At 46.4% G+C, this 18,727-nt stretch overlaps 10 non-coding genes and 1 pseudogene across 10 annotated transcripts; all 11 read right to left on the bottom strand.

Moving 5' to 3' along the window:
- Positions 1–754: 754 nt before the first annotated feature.
- LOC141080104 (U2 spliceosomal RNA) lies at positions 755–945 on the bottom strand. Its single transcript, XR_012228699.1, has one exon. It is a non-coding gene; the product is annotated as a U2 spliceosomal RNA (small nuclear RNA).
- A 1,592-nt stretch (positions 946–2,537) lies between these two features.
- LOC141080103 (U2 spliceosomal RNA) lies at positions 2,538–2,728 on the bottom strand. Its single transcript, XR_012228698.1, has one exon. It is a non-coding gene; the product is annotated as a U2 spliceosomal RNA (small nuclear RNA).
- A 1,595-nt stretch (positions 2,729–4,323) lies between these two features.
- LOC141080102 (U2 spliceosomal RNA) lies at positions 4,324–4,514 on the bottom strand. Its single transcript, XR_012228697.1, has one exon. It is a non-coding gene; the product is annotated as a U2 spliceosomal RNA (small nuclear RNA).
- Positions 4,515–6,106: 1,592 nt separating this feature from the next.
- On the bottom strand, positions 6,107–6,297 carry LOC141080100 (U2 spliceosomal RNA). The gene has a single exon (XR_012228696.1). It is a non-coding gene; the product is annotated as a U2 spliceosomal RNA (small nuclear RNA).
- Positions 6,298–7,889: 1,592 nt separating this feature from the next.
- On the bottom strand, positions 7,890–8,080 carry LOC141080099 (U2 spliceosomal RNA). The gene has a single exon (XR_012228695.1). It is a non-coding gene; the product is annotated as a U2 spliceosomal RNA (small nuclear RNA).
- Positions 8,081–9,678: 1,598 nt separating this feature from the next.
- On the bottom strand, positions 9,679–9,869 carry LOC141080115 (U2 spliceosomal RNA). The gene has a single exon (XR_012228709.1). It is a non-coding gene; the product is annotated as a U2 spliceosomal RNA (small nuclear RNA).
- A 1,595-nt stretch (positions 9,870–11,464) lies between these two features.
- LOC141080114 (U2 spliceosomal RNA) lies at positions 11,465–11,655 on the bottom strand. Its single transcript, XR_012228708.1, has one exon. It is a non-coding gene; the product is annotated as a U2 spliceosomal RNA (small nuclear RNA).
- Positions 11,656–13,250: 1,595 nt separating this feature from the next.
- LOC141080113 (U2 spliceosomal RNA) lies at positions 13,251–13,441 on the bottom strand. The gene has a single exon (XR_012228707.1). It is a non-coding gene; the product is annotated as a U2 spliceosomal RNA (small nuclear RNA).
- A 1,592-nt stretch (positions 13,442–15,033) lies between these two features.
- Positions 15,034–15,224, bottom strand: LOC141080110 (U2 spliceosomal RNA). Its single transcript, XR_012228705.1, has one exon. It is a non-coding gene; the product is annotated as a U2 spliceosomal RNA (small nuclear RNA).
- A 1,594-nt stretch (positions 15,225–16,818) lies between these two features.
- LOC141080098 (U2 spliceosomal RNA) lies at positions 16,819–17,009 on the bottom strand. The gene has a single exon (XR_012228694.1). It is a non-coding gene; the product is annotated as a U2 spliceosomal RNA (small nuclear RNA).
- Positions 17,010–18,593: 1,584 nt separating this feature from the next.
- On the bottom strand, positions 18,594–18,727 carry LOC141080112 (U2 spliceosomal RNA; annotated as a pseudogene; the record flags this gene model as incomplete).

Genomic DNA, 18,727 nt, shown 5'->3' with positions numbered 1-18,727 from the left:
TCCAAGCATTGTGTGCTATGAATGGCATGATTCCTATCACAGTGTTCCATGGATGGACACATCCTATTTACTGCAGGCAAGCAGCGCACCTAGCTGCTGCTGCTGCTGCTACAAGCCACTAGAATACCGTCCGTCTGTCAGACAGGTGGACGTAGGCAGAACATTCAAATAACTCGCCAGATAAATCGTTGCTTTTCCATTTTATTCATATATGAATTAATTCAAAATTGAACAGTAAATTTCAAAGTTGGAAGGCCACAAGAGGGGGACAATGTTTCAAAAATGAAGCGACATATCATTGCATGAGGGATGTGGTAGGAATTGAATGCTTGAATTAAGACTGGGGAAGTTCTGAGGCGAAGGGGCTGCAGGCCTTGTAGCAGGTGGGTGTGCAGAAATGTAGCTATCCAAAGCCAAACACATTACTGCAGCTTGTCACACCTATACCTACCAAACAGCAAAGGCCAAGATAGATCGTTATTTTACGGACACATTGAATACAGTGCAATGCCTCCCATATAGCGGTGAATAAGAGTAGTAGTAGTAGTAGTAGTAGTAGTAGTAGTAGTAGTAGTAGTAGTAGAAGAGTTGGTCAAGTTAAATCAAGGCTAAGGAATTGGAAATGTGCAACTTGGACCAAGAAAAACTAATTGCAGAGCGGCGACATTGGAAAAAAGCATTCAAATCATGCTTTGAAAACACTACTTGCTTATCCCGATTTCAATTCAATCTGTCTTTGGAAACCGCTTAAGAGAGTGAGTGCACCATTCCCAGAGAAACTGCCATACTGGGCTGATACGTGGAGTGAAGTGAGCAAGCTCTTTTTCCATCTCCCTGTTCTAAAAATCCATTTAATATATGGTCCCCAGATAGGGGACGTATCAGATATTAAACTGATAAGAACAGATACTACACTTGATCTTAGCCAAAAGGCCGAGAAGCGATAACCAGAAATGGTTTGCCGCTTGCAAGGCCACAGGGCTTAAGACAGGCACCCATTGTGGAGAATGACACAGACACCACCCTGAGGAAGACATTCAAACCAAGTCTGGGCGCATAACAAAAGCGCAGGCGGCTGATTTTTTTTTTTTTTTTTTTCCCCAGGATTCCACTCCACGCGCTTTTAATTTGCATAGGCCAACCCCTTTTTTGTTAGGCCACCCTCCCCTCACGGTCAAACGCGCTTCAGTACTAGGAAAGAGGCCAGAGGAGCACTGCTCCTACACCGCCCCCTCTACTACCCTCCCTAAATGAAAGGTCTTGCTTTAAGGCTGTGTGCACACGCTGCGGATTGGCCGCTACAGACACGCAGCAGTTTTAGCTGCGGTGTACAGTACCATTCATTTGAATGGGTAAAAAAAAACGCTGTGCCGACGCTGCGGAAAAAACCGCGCGGATTTGCTGCGGTTTTGAATCCGCAGAAAGAATTGCATGTCAATTCTTTCTGTGGAAAACACTGCGGGTTCCTATCTCCACCATTGTGGAGATAGTGAATCCGCAGGACCAAACCGCAGGCAAAACCGCAGATAATCCGCAGGTCTTTGGACCTGCGGATTATCTGCGGTTTTTGCTAAATCCGTGCGGATTAATCCGCAGCGGAATCCGCAGCGTGTGAACGTGGCCTAACTCTCCTGGTGCCAGATATTGTAACCAGGAGGCGAGCATGGCCCACCTGTCTGCTCAGGCTCACTCAGCAGACTGAAGCTGAATACTACTGCGCAGCTGCTACAGACTGTGGGCTGCCCATTGTGACACGTGGTCCCATTGTGAGACGTGGTCGAACACATCCAAGCATTGTGTGCTATGAATGGCATGATTCCTATCACAGTGTTCCATGGATGGACACATCCTATTTACTGCAGGCAAGCAGCGCACCTAGCTGCTGCTGCTGCTGCTACAAGCCACTAGAATACCGTCCGTCTGTCAGACAGGTGGACGTAGGCAGAACATTCAAATAACTCGCCAGATAAATCGTTGCTTTTCCATTTTATTCATATATGAATTAATTCAAAATTGAACAGTAAATTTCAAAGTTGGAAGGCCACAAGAGGGGGACAATGTTTCAAAAATGAAGCGACATATCATTGCATGAGGGATGTGGTAGGAATTGAATGCTTGAATTAAGACTGGGGAAGTTCTGAGGCGAAGGGGCTGCAGGCCTTGTAGCAGGTGGGTGTGCAGAAATGTAGCTATCCAAAGCCAAACACATTACTGCAGCTTGTCACACCTATACCTACCAAACAGCAAAGGCCAAGATAGATCGTTATTTTACGGACACATTGAATACAGTGCAATGCCTCCCATATAGCGGTGAATAAGAGTAGTAGTAGTAGTAGTAGTAGTAGTAGTAGTAGTAGTAGTAGTAGAAGAGTTGGTCAAGTTAAATCAAGGCTAAGGAATTGGAAATGTGCAACTTGGACCAAGAAAAACTAATTGCAGAGCGGCGACATTGGAAAAAAGCATTCAAATCATGCTTTGAAAACACTACTTGCTTATCCCGATTTCAATTCAATCTGTCTTTGGAAACCGCTTAAGAGAGTGAGTGCACCATTCCCAGAGAAACTGCCATACTGGGCTGATACGTGGAGTGAAGTGAGCAAGCTCTTTTTCCATCTCCCTGTTCTAAAAATCCATTTAATATATGGTCCCCAGATAGGGGACGTATCAGATATTAAACTGATAAGAACAGATACTACACTTGATCTTAGCCAAAAGGCCGAGAAGCGATAACCAGAAATGGTTTGCCGCTTGCAAGGCCACAGGGCTTAAGACAGGCACCCATTGTGGAGAATGACACAGACACCACCCTGAGGAAGACATTCAAACCAAGTCTGGGCGCATAACAAAAGCGCAGGCGGCTGATTTTTTTTTTTTTTTTTTTCCCCAGGATTCCACTCCACGCGCTTTTAATTTGCATAGGCCAACCCCTTTTTTGTTAGGCCACCCTCCCCTCACGGTCAAACGCGCTTCAGTACTAGGAAAGAGGCCAGAGGAGCACTGCTCCTACACCGCCCCCTCTACTACCCTCCCTAAATGAAAGGTCTTGCTTTAAGGCTGTGTGCACACGCTGCGGATTGGCCGCTACAGACACGCAGCAGTTTTAGCTGCGGTGTACAGTACCATTCATTTGAATGGGTAAAAAAAAACGCTGTGCCGACGCTGCGGAAAAAACCGCGCGGATTTGCTGCGGTTTTGAATCCGCAGAAAGAATTGCATGTCAATTCTTTCTGTGGAAAACACTGCGGGTTCCTATCTCCACCATTGTGGAGATAGTGAATCCGCAGGACCAAACCGCAGGCAAAACCGCAGATAATCCGCAGGTCTTTGGACCTGCGGATTATCTGCGGTTTTTGCTAAATCCGTGCGGATTAATCCGCAGCGGAATCCGCAGCGTGTGAACGTGGCCTAACTCTCCTGGTGCCAGATATTGTAACCAGGAGGCGAGCATGGCCCACCTGTCTGCTCAGGCTCACTCAGCAGACTGAAGCTGAATACTACTGCGCAGCTGCTACAGACTGTGGGCTGCCCATTGTGACACGTGGTCCCATTGTGAGATGTGGTCGAACACATCCAAGCATTGTGTGCTATGAATGGCATGATTCCTATCACAGTGTTCCATGGATGGACACATCCTATTTACTGCAGGCAAGCAGCGCACCTAGCTGCTGCTGCTGCTGCTACAAGCCACTAGAATACCGTCCGTCTGTCAGACAGGTGGACGTAGGCAGAACATTCAAATAACTCGCCAGATAAATCGTTGCTTTTCCATTTTATTCATATATGAATTAATTCAAAATTGAACAGTAAATTTCAAAGTTGGAAGGCCACAAGAGGGGGACAATGTTTCAAAAATGAAGCGACATATCATTGCATGAGGGATGTGGTAGGAATTGAATGCTTGAATTAAGACTGGGGAAGTTCTGAGGCGAAGGGGCTGCAGGCCTTGTAGCAGGTGGGTGTGCAGAAATGTAGCTATCCAAAGCCAAACACATTACTGCAGCTTGTCACACCTATACCTACCAAACAGCAAAGGCCAAGATAGATCGTTATTTTACGGACACATTGAATACAGTGCAATGCCTCCCATATAGCGGTGAATAAGAGTAGTAGTAGTAGTAGTAGTAGTAGTAGTAGTAGTAGTAGTAGTAGTAGAAGAGTTGGTCAAGTTAAATCAAGGCTAAGGAATTGGAAATGTGCAACTTGGACCAAGAAAAACTAATTGCAGAGCGGCGACATTGGAAAAAAGCATTCAAATCATGCTTTGAAAACACTACTTGCTTATCCCGATTTCAATTCAATCTGTCTTTGGAAACCGCTTAAGAGAGTGAGTGCACCATTCCCAGAGAAACTGCCATACTGGGCTGATACGTGGAGTGAAGTGAGCAAGCTCTTTTTCCATCTCCCTGTTCTAAAAATCCATTTAATATATGGTCCCCAGATAGGGGACGTATCAGATATTAAACTGATAAGAACAGATACTACACTTGATCTTAGCCAAAAGGCCGAGAAGCGATAACCAGAAATGGTTTGCCGCTTGCAAGGCCACAGGGCTTAAGACAGGCACCCATTGTGGAGAATGACACAGACACCACCCTGAGGAAGACATTCAAACCAAGTCTGGGCGCATAACAAAAGCGCAGGCGGCTGATTTTTTTTTTTTTTTTTTTCCCCAGGATTCCACTCCACGCGCTTTTAATTTGCATAGGCCAACCCCTTTTTTGTTAGGCCACCCTCCCCTCACGGTCAAACGCGCTTCAGTACTAGGAAAGAGGCCAGAGGAGCACTGCTCCTACACCGCCCCCTCTACTACCCTCCCTAAATGAAAGGTCTTGCTTTAAGGCTGTGTGCACACGCTGCGGATTGGCCGCTACAGACACGCAGCAGTTTTAGCTGCGGTGTACAGTACCATTCATTTGAATGGGTAAAAAAAAACGCTGTGCCGACGCTGCGGAAAAAACCGCGCGGATTTGCTGCGGTTTTGAATCCGCAGAAAGAATTGCATGTCAATTCTTTCTGTGGAAAACACTGCGGGTTCCTATCTCCACCATTGTGGAGATAGTGAATCCGCAGGACCAAACCGCAGGCAAAACCGCAGATAATCCGCAGGTCTTTGGACCTGCGGATTATCTGCGGTTTTTGCTAAATCCGTGCGGATTAATCCGCAGCGGAATCCGCAGCGTGTGAACGTGGCCTAACTCTCCTGGTGCCAGATATTGTAACCAGGAGGCGAGCATGGCCCACCTGTCTGCTCAGGCTCACTCAGCAGACTGAAGCTGAATACTACTGCGCAGCTGCTACAGACTGTGGGCTGCCCATTGTGACACGTGGTCCCATTGTGAGACGTGGTCGAACACATCCAAGCATTGTGTGCTATGAATGGCATGATTCCTATCACAGTGTTCCATGGATGGACACATCCTATTTACTGCAGGCAAGCAGCGCACCTAGCTGCTGCTGCTGCTGCTACAAGCCACTAGAATACCGTCCGTCTGTCAGACAGGTGGACGTAGGCAGAACATTCAAATAACTCGCCAGATAAATCGTTGCTTTTCCATTTTATTCATATATGAATTAATTCAAAATTGAACAGTAAATTTCAAAGTTGGAAGGCCACAAGAGGGGGACAATGTTTCAAAAATGAAGCGACATATCATTGCATGAGGGATGTGGTAGGAATTGAATGCTTGAATTAAGACTGGGGAAGTTCTGAGGCGAAGGGGCTGCAGGCCTTGTAGCAGGTGGGTGTGCAGAAATGTAGCTATCCAAAGCCAAACACATTACTGCAGCTTGTCACACCTATACCTACCAAACAGCAAAGGCCAAGATAGATCGTTATTTTACGGACACATTGAATACAGTGCAATGCCTCCCATATAGCGGTGAATAAGAGTAGTAGTAGTAGTAGTAGTAGTAGTAGTAGTAGTAGTAGTAGTAGAAGAGTTGGTCAAGTTAAATCAAGGCTAAGGAATTGGAAATGTGCAACTTGGACCAAGAAAAACTAATTGCAGAGCGGCGACATTGGAAAAAAGCATTCAAATCATGCTTTGAAAACACTACTTGCTTATCCCGATTTCAATTCAATCTGTCTTTGGAAACCGCTTAAGAGAGTGAGTGCACCATTCCCAGAGAAACTGCCATACTGGGCTGATACGTGGAGTGAAGTGAGCAAGCTCTTTTTCCATCTCCCTGTTCTAAAAATCCATTTAATATATGGTCCCCAGATAGGGGACGTATCAGATATTAAACTGATAAGAACAGATACTACACTTGATCTTAGCCAAAAGGCCGAGAAGCGATAACCAGAAATGGTTTGCCGCTTGCAAGGCCACAGGGCTTAAGACAGGCACCCATTGTGGAGAATGACACAGACACCACCCTGAGGAAGACATTCAAACCAAGTCTGGGCGCATAACAAAAGCGCAGGCGGCTGATTTTTTTTTTTTTTTTTTTCCCCAGGATTCCACTCCACGCGCTTTTAATTTGCATAGGCCAACCCCTTTTTTGTTAGGCCACCCTCCCCTCACGGTCAAACGCGCTTCAGTACTAGGAAAGAGGCCAGAGGAGCACTGCTCCTACACCGCCCCCTCTACTACCCTCCCTAAATGAAAGGTCTTGCTTTAAGGCTGTGTGCACACGCTGCGGATTGGCCGCTACAGACACGCAGCAGTTTTAGCTGCGGTGTACAGTACCATTCATTTGAATGGGTAAAAAAAAACGCTGTGCCGACGCTGCGGAAAAAACCGCGCGGATTTGCTGCGGTTTTGAATCCGCAGAAAGAATTGCATGTCAATTCTTTCTGTGGAAAACACTGCGGGTTCCTATCTCCACCATTGTGGAGATAGTGAATCCGCAGGACCAAACCGCAGGCAAAACCGCAGATAATCCGCAGGTCTTTGGACCTGCGGATTATCTGCGGTTTTTGCTAAATCCGTGCGGATTAATCCGCAGCGGAATCCGCAGCGTGTGAACGTGGCCTAACTCTCCTGGTGCCAGATATTGTAACCAGGAGGCGAGCATGGCCCACCTGTCTGCTCAGGCTCACTCAGCAGACTGAAGCTGAATACTACTGCGCAGCTGCTACAGACTGTGGGCTGCCCATTGTGACACGTGGTCCCATTGTGAGACGTGGTCGAACACATCCAAGCATTGTGTGCTATGAATGGCATGATTCCTATCACAGTGTTCCATGGATGGACACATCCTATTTACTGCAGGCAAGCAGCGCACCTAGCTGCTGCTGCTGCTGCTACAAGCCACTAGAATACCGTCCGTCTGTCAGACAGGTGGACGTAGGCAGAACATTCAAATAACTCGCCAGATAAATCGTTGCTTTTCCATTTTATTCATATATGAATTAATTCAAAATTGAACAGTAAATTTCAAAGTTGGAAGGCCACAAGAGGGGGACAATGTTTCAAAAATGAAGCGACATATCATTGCATGAGGGATGTGGTAGGAATTGAATGCTTGAATTAAGACTGGGGAAGTTCTGAGGCGAAGGGGCTGCAGGCCTTGTAGCAGGTGGGTGTGCAGAAATGTAGCTATCCAAAGCCAAACACATTACTGCAGCTTGTCACACCTATACCTACCAAACAGCAAAGGCCAAGATAGATCGTTATTTTACGGACACATTGAATACAGTGCAATGCCTCCCATATAGCGGTGAATAAGAGTAGTAGTAGTAGTAGTAGTAGTAGTAGTAGTAGTAGTAGTAGTAGAAGAGTTGGTCAAGTTAAATCAAGGCTAAGGAATTGGAAATGTGCAACTTGGACCAAGAAAAACTAATTGCAGAGCGGCGACATTGGAAAAAAGCATTCAAATCATGCTTTGAAAACACTACTTGCTTATCCCGATTTCAATTCAATCTGTCTTTGGAAACCGCTTAAGAGAGTGAGTGCACCATTCCCAGAGAAACTGCCATACTGGGCTGATACGTGGAGTGAAGTGAGCAAGCTCTTTTTCCATCTCCCTGTTCTAAAAATCCATTTAATATATGGTCCCCAGATAGGGGACGTATCAGATATTAAACTGATAAGAACAGATACTACACTTGATCTTAGCCAAAAGGCCGAGAAGCGATAACCAGAAATGGTTTGCCGCTTGCAAGGCCACAGGGCTTAAGACAGGCACCCATTGTGGAGAATGACACAGACACCACCCTGAGGAAGACATTCAAACCAAGTCTGGGCGCATAACAAAAGCGCAGGCGGCTGATTTTTTTTTTTTTTTTTTTCCCCAGGATTCCACTCCACGCGCTTTTAATTTGCATAGGCCAACCCCTTTTTTGTTAGGCCACCCTCCCCTCACGGTCAAACGCGCTTCAGTACTAGGAAAGAGGCCAGAGGAGCACTGCTCCTACACCGCCCCCTCTACTACCCTCCCTAAATGAAAGGTCTTGCTTTAAGGCTGTGTGCACACGCTGCGGATTGGCCGCTACAGACACGCAGCAGTTTTAGCTGCGGTGTACAGTACCATTCATTTGAATGGGTAAAAAAAAACGCTGTGCCGACGCTGCGGAAAAAACCGCGCGGATTTGCTGCGGTTTTGAATCCGCAGAAAGAATTGCATGTCAATTCTTTCTGTGGAAAACACTGCGGGTTCCTATCTCCACCATTGTGGAGATAGTGAATCCGCAGGACCAAACCGCAGGCAAAACCGCAGATAATCCGCAGGTCTTTGGACCTGCGGATTATCTGCGGTTTTTGCTAAATCCGTGCGGATTAATCCGCAGCGGAATCCGCAGCGTGTGAACGTGGCCTAACTCTCCTGGTGCCAGATATTGTAACCAGGAGGCGAGCATGGCCCACCTGTCTGCTCAGGCTCACTCAGCAGACTGAAGCTGAATACTACTGCGCAGCTGCTACAGACTGTGGGCTGCCCATTGTGACACGTGGTCCCATTGTGAGACGTGGTCGAACACATCCAAGCATTGTGTGCTATGAATGGCATGATTCCTATCACAGTGTTCCATGGATGGACACATCCTATTTACTGCAGGCAAGCAGCGCACCTAGCTGCTGCTGCTGCTGCTACAAGCCACTAGAATACCGTCCGTCTGTCAGACAGGTGGACGTAGGCAGAACATTCAAATAACTCGCCAGATAAATCGTTGCTTTTCCATTTTATTCATATATGAATTAATTCAAAATTGAACAGTAAATTTCAAAGTTGGAAGGCCACAAGAGGGGGACAATGTTTCAAAAATGAAGCGACATATCATTGCATGAGGGATGTGGTAGGAATTGAATGCTTGAATTAAGACTGGGGAAGTTCTGAGGCGAAGGGGCTGCAGGCCTTGTAGCAGGTGGGTGTGCAGAAATGTAGCTATCCAAAGCCAAACACATTACTGCAGCTTGTCACACCTATACCTACCAAACAGCAAAGGCCAAGATAGATCGTTATTTTACGGACACATTGAATACAGTGCAATGCCTCCCATATAGCGGTGAATAAGAGTAGTAGTAGTAGTAGTAGTAGTAGTAGTAGTAGTAGTAGTAGTAGTAGTAGAAGAGTTGGTCAAGTTAAATCAAGGCTAAGGAATTGGAAATGTGCAACTTGGACCAAGAAAAACTAATTGCAGAGCGGCGACATTGGAAAAAAGCATTCAAATCATGCTTTGAAAACACTACTTGCTTATCCCGATTTCAATTCAATCTGTCTTTGGAAACCGCTTAAGAGAGTGAGTGCACCATTCCCAGAGAAACTGCCATACTGGGCTGATACGTGGAGTGAAGTGAGCAAGCTCTTTTTCCATCTCCCTGTTCTAAAAATCCATTTAATATATGGTCCCCAGATAGGGGACGTATCAGATATTAAACTGATAAGAACAGATACTACACTTGATCTTAGCCAAAAGGCCGAGAAGCGATAACCAGAAATGGTTTGCCGCTTGCAAGGCCACAGGGCTTAAGACAGGCACCCATTGTGGAGAATGACACAGACACCACCCTGAGGAAGACATTCAAACCAAGTCTGGGCGCATAACAAAAGCGCAGGCGGCTGATTTTTTTTTTTTTTTTTTTCCCCAGGATTCCACTCCACGCGCTTTTAATTTGCATAGGCCAACCCCTTTTTTGTTAGGCCACCCTCCCCTCACGGTCAAACGCGCTTCAGTACTAGGAAAGAGGCCAGAGGAGCACTGCTCCTACACCGCCCCCTCTACTACCCTCCCTAAATGAAAGGTCTTGCTTTAAGGCTGTGTGCACACGCTGCGGATTGGCCGCTACAGACACGCAGCAGTTTTAGCTGCGGTGTACAGTACCATTCATTTGAATGGGTAAAAAAAAACGCTGTGCCGACGCTGCGGAAAAAACCGCGCGGATTTGCTGCGGTTTTGAATCCGCAGAAAGAATTGCATGTCAATTCTTTCTGTGGAAAACACTGCGGGTTCCTATCTCCACCATTGTGGAGATAGTGAATCCGCAGGACCAAACCGCAGGCAAAACCGCAGATAATCCGCAGGTCTTTGGACCTGCGGATTATCTGCGGTTTTTGCTAAATCCGTGCGGATTAATCCGCAGCGGAATCCGCAGCGTGTGAACGTGGCCTAACTCTCCTGGTGCCAGATATTGTAACCAGGAGGCGAGCATGGCCCACCTGTCTGCTCAGGCTCACTCAGCAGACTGAAGCTGAATACTACTGCGCAGCTGCTACAGACTGTGGGCTGCCCATTGTGACACGTGGTCCCATTGTGAGACGTGGTCGAACACATCCAAGCATTGTGTGCTATGAATGGCATGATTCCTATCACAGTGTTCCATGGATGGACACATCCTATTTACTGCAGGCAAGCAGCGCACCTAGCTGCTGCTGCTGCTGCTACAAGCCACTAGAATACCGTCCGTCTGTCAGACAGGTGGACGTAGGCAGAACATTCAAATAACTCGCCAGATAAATCGTTGCTTTTCCATTTTATTCATATATGAATTAATTCAAAATTGAACAGTAAATTTCAAAGTTGGAAGGCCACAAGAGGGGGACAATGTTTCAAAAATGAAGCGACATATCATTGCATGAGGGATGTGGTAGGAATTGAATGCTTGAATTAAGACTGGGGAAGTTCTGAGGCGAAGGGGCTGCAGGCCTTGTAGCAGGTGGGTGTGCAGAAATGTAGCTATCCAAAGCCAAACACATTACTGCAGCTTGTCACACCTATACCTACCAAACAGCAAAGGCCAAGATAGATCGTTATTTTACGGACACATTGAATACAGTGCAATGCCTCCCATATAGCGGTGAATAAGAGTAGTAGTAGTAGTAGTAGTAGTAGTAGTAGTAGTAGTAGTAGTAGTAGAAGAGTTGGTCAAGTTAAATCAAGGCTAAGGAATTGGAAATGTGCAACTTGGACCAAGAAAAACTAATTGCAGAGCGGCGACATTGGAAAAAAGCATTCAAATCATGCTTTGAAAACACTACTTGCTTATCCCGATTTCAATTCAATCTGTCTTTGGAAACCGCTTAAGAGAGTGAGTGCACCATTCCCAGAGAAACTGCCATACTGGGCTGATACGTGGAGTGAAGTGAGCAAGCTCTTTTTCCATCTCCCTGTTCTAAAAATCCATTTAATATATGGTCCCCAGATAGGGGACGTATCAGATATTAAACTGATAAGAACAGATACTACACTTGATCTTAGCCAAAAGGCCGAGAAGCGATAACCAGAAATGGTTTGCCGCTTGCAAGGCCACAGGGCTTAAGACAGGCACCCATTGTGGAGAATGACACAGACACCACCCTGAGGAAGACATTCAAACCAAGTCTGGGCGCATAACAAAAGCGCAGGCGGCTGATTTTTTTTTTTTTTTTTTTCCCCAGGATTCCACTCCACGCGCTTTTAATTTGCATAGGCCAACCCCTTTTTTGTTAGGCCACCCTCCCCTCACGGTCAAACGCGCTTCAGTACTAGGAAAGAGGCCAGAGGAGCACTGCTCCTACACCGCCCCCTCTACTACCCTCCCTAAATGAAAGGTCTTGCTTTAAGGCTGTGTGCACACGCTGCGGATTGGCCGCTACAGACACGCAGCAGTTTTAGCTGCGGTGTACAGTACCATTCATTTGAATGGGTAAAAAAAAACGCTGTGCCGACGCTGCGGAAAAAACCGCGCGGATTTGCTGCGGTTTTGAATCCGCAGAAAGAATTGCATGTCAATTCTTTCTGTGGAAAACACTGCGGGTTCCTATCTCCACCATTGTGGAGATAGTGAATCCGCAGGACCAAACCGCAGGCAAAACCGCAGATAATCCGCAGGTCTTTGGACCTGCGGATTATCTGCGGTTTTTGCTAAATCCGTGCGGATTAATCCGCAGCGGAATCCGCAGCGTGTGAACGTGGCCTAACTCTCCTGGTGCCAGATATTGTAACCAGGAGGCGAGCATGGCCCACCTGTCTGCTCAGGCTCACTCAGCAGACTGAAGCTGAATACTACTGCGCAGCTGCTACAGACTGTGGGCTGCCCATTGTGACACGTGGTCCCATTGTGAGACGTGGTCGAACACATCCAAGCATTGTGTGCTATGAATGGCATGATTCCTATCACAGTGTTCCATGGATGGACACATCCTATTTACTGCAGGCAAGCAGCGCACCTAGCTGCTGCTGCTGCTGCTACAAGCCACTAGAATACCGTCCGTCTGTCAGACAGGTGGACGTAGGCAGAACATTCAAATAACTCGCCAGATAAATCGTTGCTTTTCCATTTTATTCATATATGAATTAATTCAAAATTGAACAGTAAATTTCAAAGTTGGAAGGCCACAAGAGGGGGACAATGTTTCAAAAATGAAGCGACATATCATTGCATGAGGGATGTGGTAGGAATTGAATGCTTGAATTAAGACTGGGGAAGTTCTGAGGCGAAGGGGCTGCAGGCCTTGTAGCAGGTGGGTGTGCAGAAATGTAGCTATCCAAAGCCAAACACATTACTGCAGCTTGTCACACCTATACCTACCAAACAGCAAAGGCCAAGATAGATCGTTATTTTACGGACACATTGAATACAGTGCAATGCCTCCCATATAGCGGTGAATAAGAGTAGTAGTAGTAGTAGTAGTAGTAGTAGTAGTAGTAGTAGTAGTAGTAGAAGAGTTGGTCAAGTTAAATCAAGGCTAAGGAATTGGAAATGTGCAACTTGGACCAAGAAAAACTAATTGCAGAGCGGCGACATTGGAAAAAAGCATTCAAATCATGCTTTGAAAACACTACTTGCTTATCCCGATTTCAATTCAATCTGTCTTTGGAAACCGCTTAAGAGAGTGAGTGCACCATTCCCAGAGAAACTGCCATACTGGGCTGATACGTGGAGTGAAGTGAGCAAGCTCTTTTTCCATCTCCCTGTTCTAAAAATCCATTTAATATATGGTCCCCAGATAGGGGACGTATCAGATATTAAACTGATAAGAACAGATACTACACTTGATCTTAGCCAAAAGGCCGAGAAGCGATAACCAGAAATGGTTTGCCGCTTGCAAGGCCACAGGGCTTAAGACAGGCACCCATTGTGGAGAATGACACAGACACCACCCTGAGGAAGACATTCAAACCAAGTCTGGGCGCATAACAAAAGCGCAGGCGGCTGATTTTTTTTTTTTTTTTTTTCCCCAGGATTCCACTCCACGCGCTTTTAATTTGCATAGGCCAACCCCTTTTTTGTTAGGCCACCCTCCCCTCACGGTCAAACGCGCTTCAGTACTAGGAAAGAGGCCAGAGGAGCACTGCTCCTACACCGCCCCCTCTACTACCCTCCCTAAATGAAAGGTCTTGCTTTAAGGCTGTGTGCACACGCTGCGGATTGGCCGCTACAGACACGCAGCAGTTTTAGCTGCGGTGTACAGTACCATTCATTTGAATGGGTAAAAAAAAACGCTGTGCCGACGCTGCGGAAAAAACCGCGCGGATTTGCTGCGGTTTTGAATCCGCAGAAAGAATTGCATGTCAATTCTTTCTGTGGAAAACACTGCGGGTTCCTATCTCCACCATTGTGGAGATAGTGAATCCGCAGGACCAAACCGCAGGCAAAACCGCAGATAATCCGCAGGTCTTTGGACCTGCGGATTATCTGCGGTTTTTGCTAAATCCGTGCGGATTAATCCGCAGCGGAATCCGCAGCGTGTGAACGTGGCCTAACTCTCCTGGTGCCAGATATTGTAACCAGGAGGCGAGCATGGCCCACCTGTCTGCTCAGGCTCACTCAGCAGACTGAAGCTGAATACTACTGCGCAGCTGCTACAGACTGTGGGCTGCCCATTGTGACACGTGGTCCCATTGTGAGACGTGGTCGAACACATCCAAGCATTGTGTGCTATGAATGGCATGATTCCTATCACAGTGTTCCATGGATGGACACATCCTATTTACTGCAGGCAAGCAGCGCACCTAGCTGCTGCTGCTGCTGCTACAAGCCACTAGAATACCGTCCGTCTGTCAGACAGGTGGACGTAGGCAGAACATTCAAATAACTCGCCAGATAAATCGTTGCTTTTCCATTTTATTCATATATGAATTAATTCAAAATTGAACAGTAAATTTCAAAGTTGGAAGGCCACAAGAGGGGGACAATGTTTCAAAAATGAAGCGACATATCATTGCATGAGGGATGTGGTAGGAATTGAATGCTTGAATTAAGACTGGGGAAGTTCTGAGGCGAAGGGGCTGCAGGCCTTGTAGCAGGTGGGTGTGCAGAAATGTAGCTATCCAAAGCCAAACACATTACTGCAGCTTGTCACACCTATACCTACCAAACAGCAAAGGCCAAGATAGATCGTTATTTTACGGACACATTGAATACAGTGCAATGCCTCCCATATAGCGGTGAATAAGAGTAGTAGTAGTAGTAGTAGTAGTAGTAGTAGTAGTAGTAGTAGTAGAAGAGTTGGTCAAGTTAAATCAAGGCTAAGGAATTGGAAATGTGCAACTTGGACCAAGAAAAACTAATTGCAGAGCGGCGACATTGGAAAAAAGCATTCAAATCATGCTTTGAAAACACTACTTGCTTATCCCGATTTCAATTCAATCTGTCTTTGGAAACCGCTTAAGAGAGTGAGTGCACCATTCCCAGAGAAACTGCCATACTGGGCTGATACGTGGAGTGAAGTGAGCAAGCTCTTTTTCCATCTCCCTGTTCTAAAAATCCATTTAATATATGGTCCCCAGATAGGGGACGTATCAGATATTAAACTGATAAGAACAGATACTACACTTGATCTTAGCCAAAAGGCCGAGAAGCGATAACCAGAAATGGTTTGCCGCTTGCAAGGCCACAGGGCTTAAGACAGGCACCCATTGTGGAGAATGACACAGACACCACCCTGAGGAAGACATTCAAACCAAGTCTGGGCGCATAACAAAAGCGCAGGCGGCTGATTTTTTTTTTTTTTTTTTTCCCCAGGATTCCACTCCACGCGCTTTTAATTTGCATAGGCCAACCCCTTTTTTGTTAGGCCACCCTCCCCTCACGGTCAAACGCGCTTCAGTACTAGGAAAGAGGCCAGAGGAGCACTGCTCCTACACCGCCCCCTCTACTACCCTCCCTAAATGAAAGGTCTTGCTTTAAGGCTGTGTGCACACGCTGCGGATTGGCCGCTACAGACACGCAGCAGTTTTAGCTGCGGTGTACAGTACCATTCATTTGAATGGGTAAAAAAAAAACGCTGTGCCGACGCTGCGGAAAAAAACCGCGCGGATTTGCTGCGTTTTTGAATCCGCAGAAAGAATTGCATGTCAATTCTTTTCTGTGGAAAACACTGCGGGTTCCTATCTCCACCATTGTGGAGATAGTGAATCCGCAGGACCAAACCGCAGGCAAAACCGCAGATAATCCGCAGGTCTTTGGACCTGCGGATTATCTGCGGTTTTTGCTAAATCCGTGCGGATTAATCCGCAGCGGGAATCCGCAGCGTGTGAACGTGGCCTAACTCTCCTGGTGCCAGATATTGTAACCAGGAGGCGAGCATGGCCCACCTGTCTGCTCAGGCTCACTCAGCAGACTGAAGCTGAATACTACTGCGCAGCTGCTACAGACTGTGGGCTGCCCATTGTGACACGTGGTCCCATTGTGAGACGTGGTCGAACACATCCAAGCATTGTGTGCTATGAATGGCATGATTCCTATCACAGTGTTCCATGGATGGACACATCCTATTTACTGCAGGCAAGCAGCGCACCTAGCTGCTGCTGCTGCTGCTACAAGCCACTAGAATACCGTCCGTCTGTCAGACAGGTGGACGTAGGCAGAACATTCAAATAACTCGCCAGATAAATCGTTGCTTTTCCATTTTATTCATATATGAATTAATTCAAAATTGAACAGTAAATTTCAAAGTTGGAAGGCCACAAGAGGGGGACAATGTTTCAAAAATGAAGCGACATATCATTGCATGAGGGATGTGGTAGGAATTGAATGCTTGAATTAAGACTGGGGAAGTTCTGAGGCGAAGGGGCTGCAGCCTTGTAGCAGGTGGGTGTGCAGAAATGTAGCTATCCAAAGCCAAACACATTACTGCAGCTTGTCACACCTATACCTACCAAACAGCAAAGGCCAAGATAGATCGTTATTTTACGGACACATTGAATACAGTGCAATGCCTCCCATATAGCGGTGAATAAGAGTAGTAGTAGTAGTAGTAGTAGTAGTAGTAGTAGTAGTAGTAGTAGAAGAGTTGGTCAAGTTAAATCAAGGCTAAGGAATTGGAAATGTGCAACTTGGACCAAGAAAAACTAATTGCAGAGCGGCGACATTGGAAAAAAGCATTCAAATCATGCTTGAAAACACTACTTGCTTATCCCGATTTCAATTCAATCTGTCTTTGGAAACCGCTTAAGAGAGTGAGTGCACCATTCCCAGAGAAACTGCCATACTGGGCTGATACGTGGAGTGAAGTGAGCAAGCTCTTTTTCCATCTCCCTGTTCTAAAAATCCATTTAATATATGGTCCCCAGATAGGGGACGTATCAGATATTAAACTGATAAGAACAGATACTACACTTGATCTTAGCCAAAAGGCCGAGAAGCGATAACCAGAAATGGTTTGCCGCTTGCAAGGCCACAGGGCTTAAGACAGGCACCCATTGTGGAGAATGACACAGACACCACCCTGAGGAAGACATTCAAACCAAGTCTGGGCGCATAACAAAAGCGCAGGCGGCTGATTTTTTTTTTTTTTTTTTTCCCCAGGATTCCACTCCACGCGCTTTTAATTTGCATAGGCCAACCCCTTTTTTGTTAGGCCACCCTCCCCTCACGGTCAAACGCGCTTCAGTACTAGGAAAGAGGCCAGAGAGCACTGCTCCTACACCGCCCCCTCTACTACCCTCCCTAAATGAAAGGTCTTGCTTTAAGGCTGTGTGCACACGCTGCGGATTGGCCGCTACAGACACGCAGCAGTTTTTAGCTGCGGTGTACAGTACCATTCATTTGAATGGGTAAAAAAAAACGCTGTGCCGACGCTGCGGAAAAAACCGCGCGGATTTGCTGCGGTTTTGACCGCAGAAAGAATTGCATGTCAATTCTTTCTGTGGAAAACACTGCGGGTTCCTATCTCCACCATTGTGGAGATAGTGAATCCGCAGGACCAAACCGCAGGCAAAACCGCAGATAATCCGCAGGTCTTTGGACCTGCGGATTATCTGCGGTTTTTGCTAAATCCGTGCGGATTAATCCGCAGCGGAATCCGCAGCGTGTGAACGTGGCCTAACTCTCCTGGTGCCAGATATTGTAACCAGGAGGCGAGCATGGCCCACCTGTCTGCTCAGGCTCACTCAGCAGACTGAAGCTGAATACTACTGCGCAGCTGCTACAGACTGTGGGCTGCCCATTGTGACACGTGGTCCCATTGTGAGACGTGGTCGAACACATCCAAGCATTGTGTGCTATGAATGGCATGATTCCTATCACAGTGTTCCATGGATGGACACATCCTATTTACTGCAGGCAAGCAGCGCACCTAGCTGCTGCTGCTGCTGCTACAAGCCACTAGAATACCGTCCGTCTGTCAGACAGGTGGACGTAGGCAGAACATTCAAATAACTCGCCAGATAAATCGTTGCTTTTCCATTTTATTCATATATGAATTAATTCAAAATTGAACAGTAAATTTCAAAGTTGGAAGGCCACAAGAGGGGGACAATGTTTCAAAAATGAAGCGACATATCATTGCATGAGGGATGTGGTAGGAATTGAATGCTTGAATTAAGACTGGGGAAGTTCTGAGGCGAAGGGGCTGCAGGCCTTGTAGCAGGTGGGTGTGCAGAAATGTAGCTATCCAAAGCCAAACACATTACTGCAGCTTGTCACACCTATACCTACCAAACAGCAAAGGCCAAGATAGATCGTTATTTTACGGACACATTGAATACAGTGCAATGCCTCCCATATAGCGGTGAATAAGAGTAGTAGTAGTAGTAGTAGTAGTAGTAGTAGTAGTAGTAGAAGAGTTGGTCAAGTTAAATCAAGGCTAAGGAATTGGAAATGTGCAACTTGGACCAAGAAAAACTAATTGCAGAGCGGCGACATTGGAAAAAAGCATTCAAATCATGCTTTGAAAACACTACTTGCTTATCCCGATTTCAATTCAATCTGTCTTTGGAAACCGCTTAAGAGAGTGAGTGCACCATTCCCAGAGAAACTGCCATACTGGGCTGATACGTGGAGTGAAGTGAGCAAGCTCTTTTTCCATCTCCCTGTTCTAAAAATCCATTTAATATATGGTCCCCAGATAGGGGACGTATCAGATA

Source organism: Dendrobates tinctorius, unplaced genomic scaffold (assembly GCF_039654945.1).
Source record: "Dendrobates tinctorius isolate UK_male_01 unplaced genomic scaffold, ASM3965494v1 ptg000754l, whole genome shotgun sequence".
Lineage (NCBI taxonomy): Eukaryota > Metazoa > Chordata > Amphibia > Anura > Dendrobatidae > Dendrobates > Dendrobates tinctorius.
The sequence above is the reverse complement of the archived record's forward strand: the minus strand, read 5'-3'. Positions and strand labels throughout refer to the sequence as shown.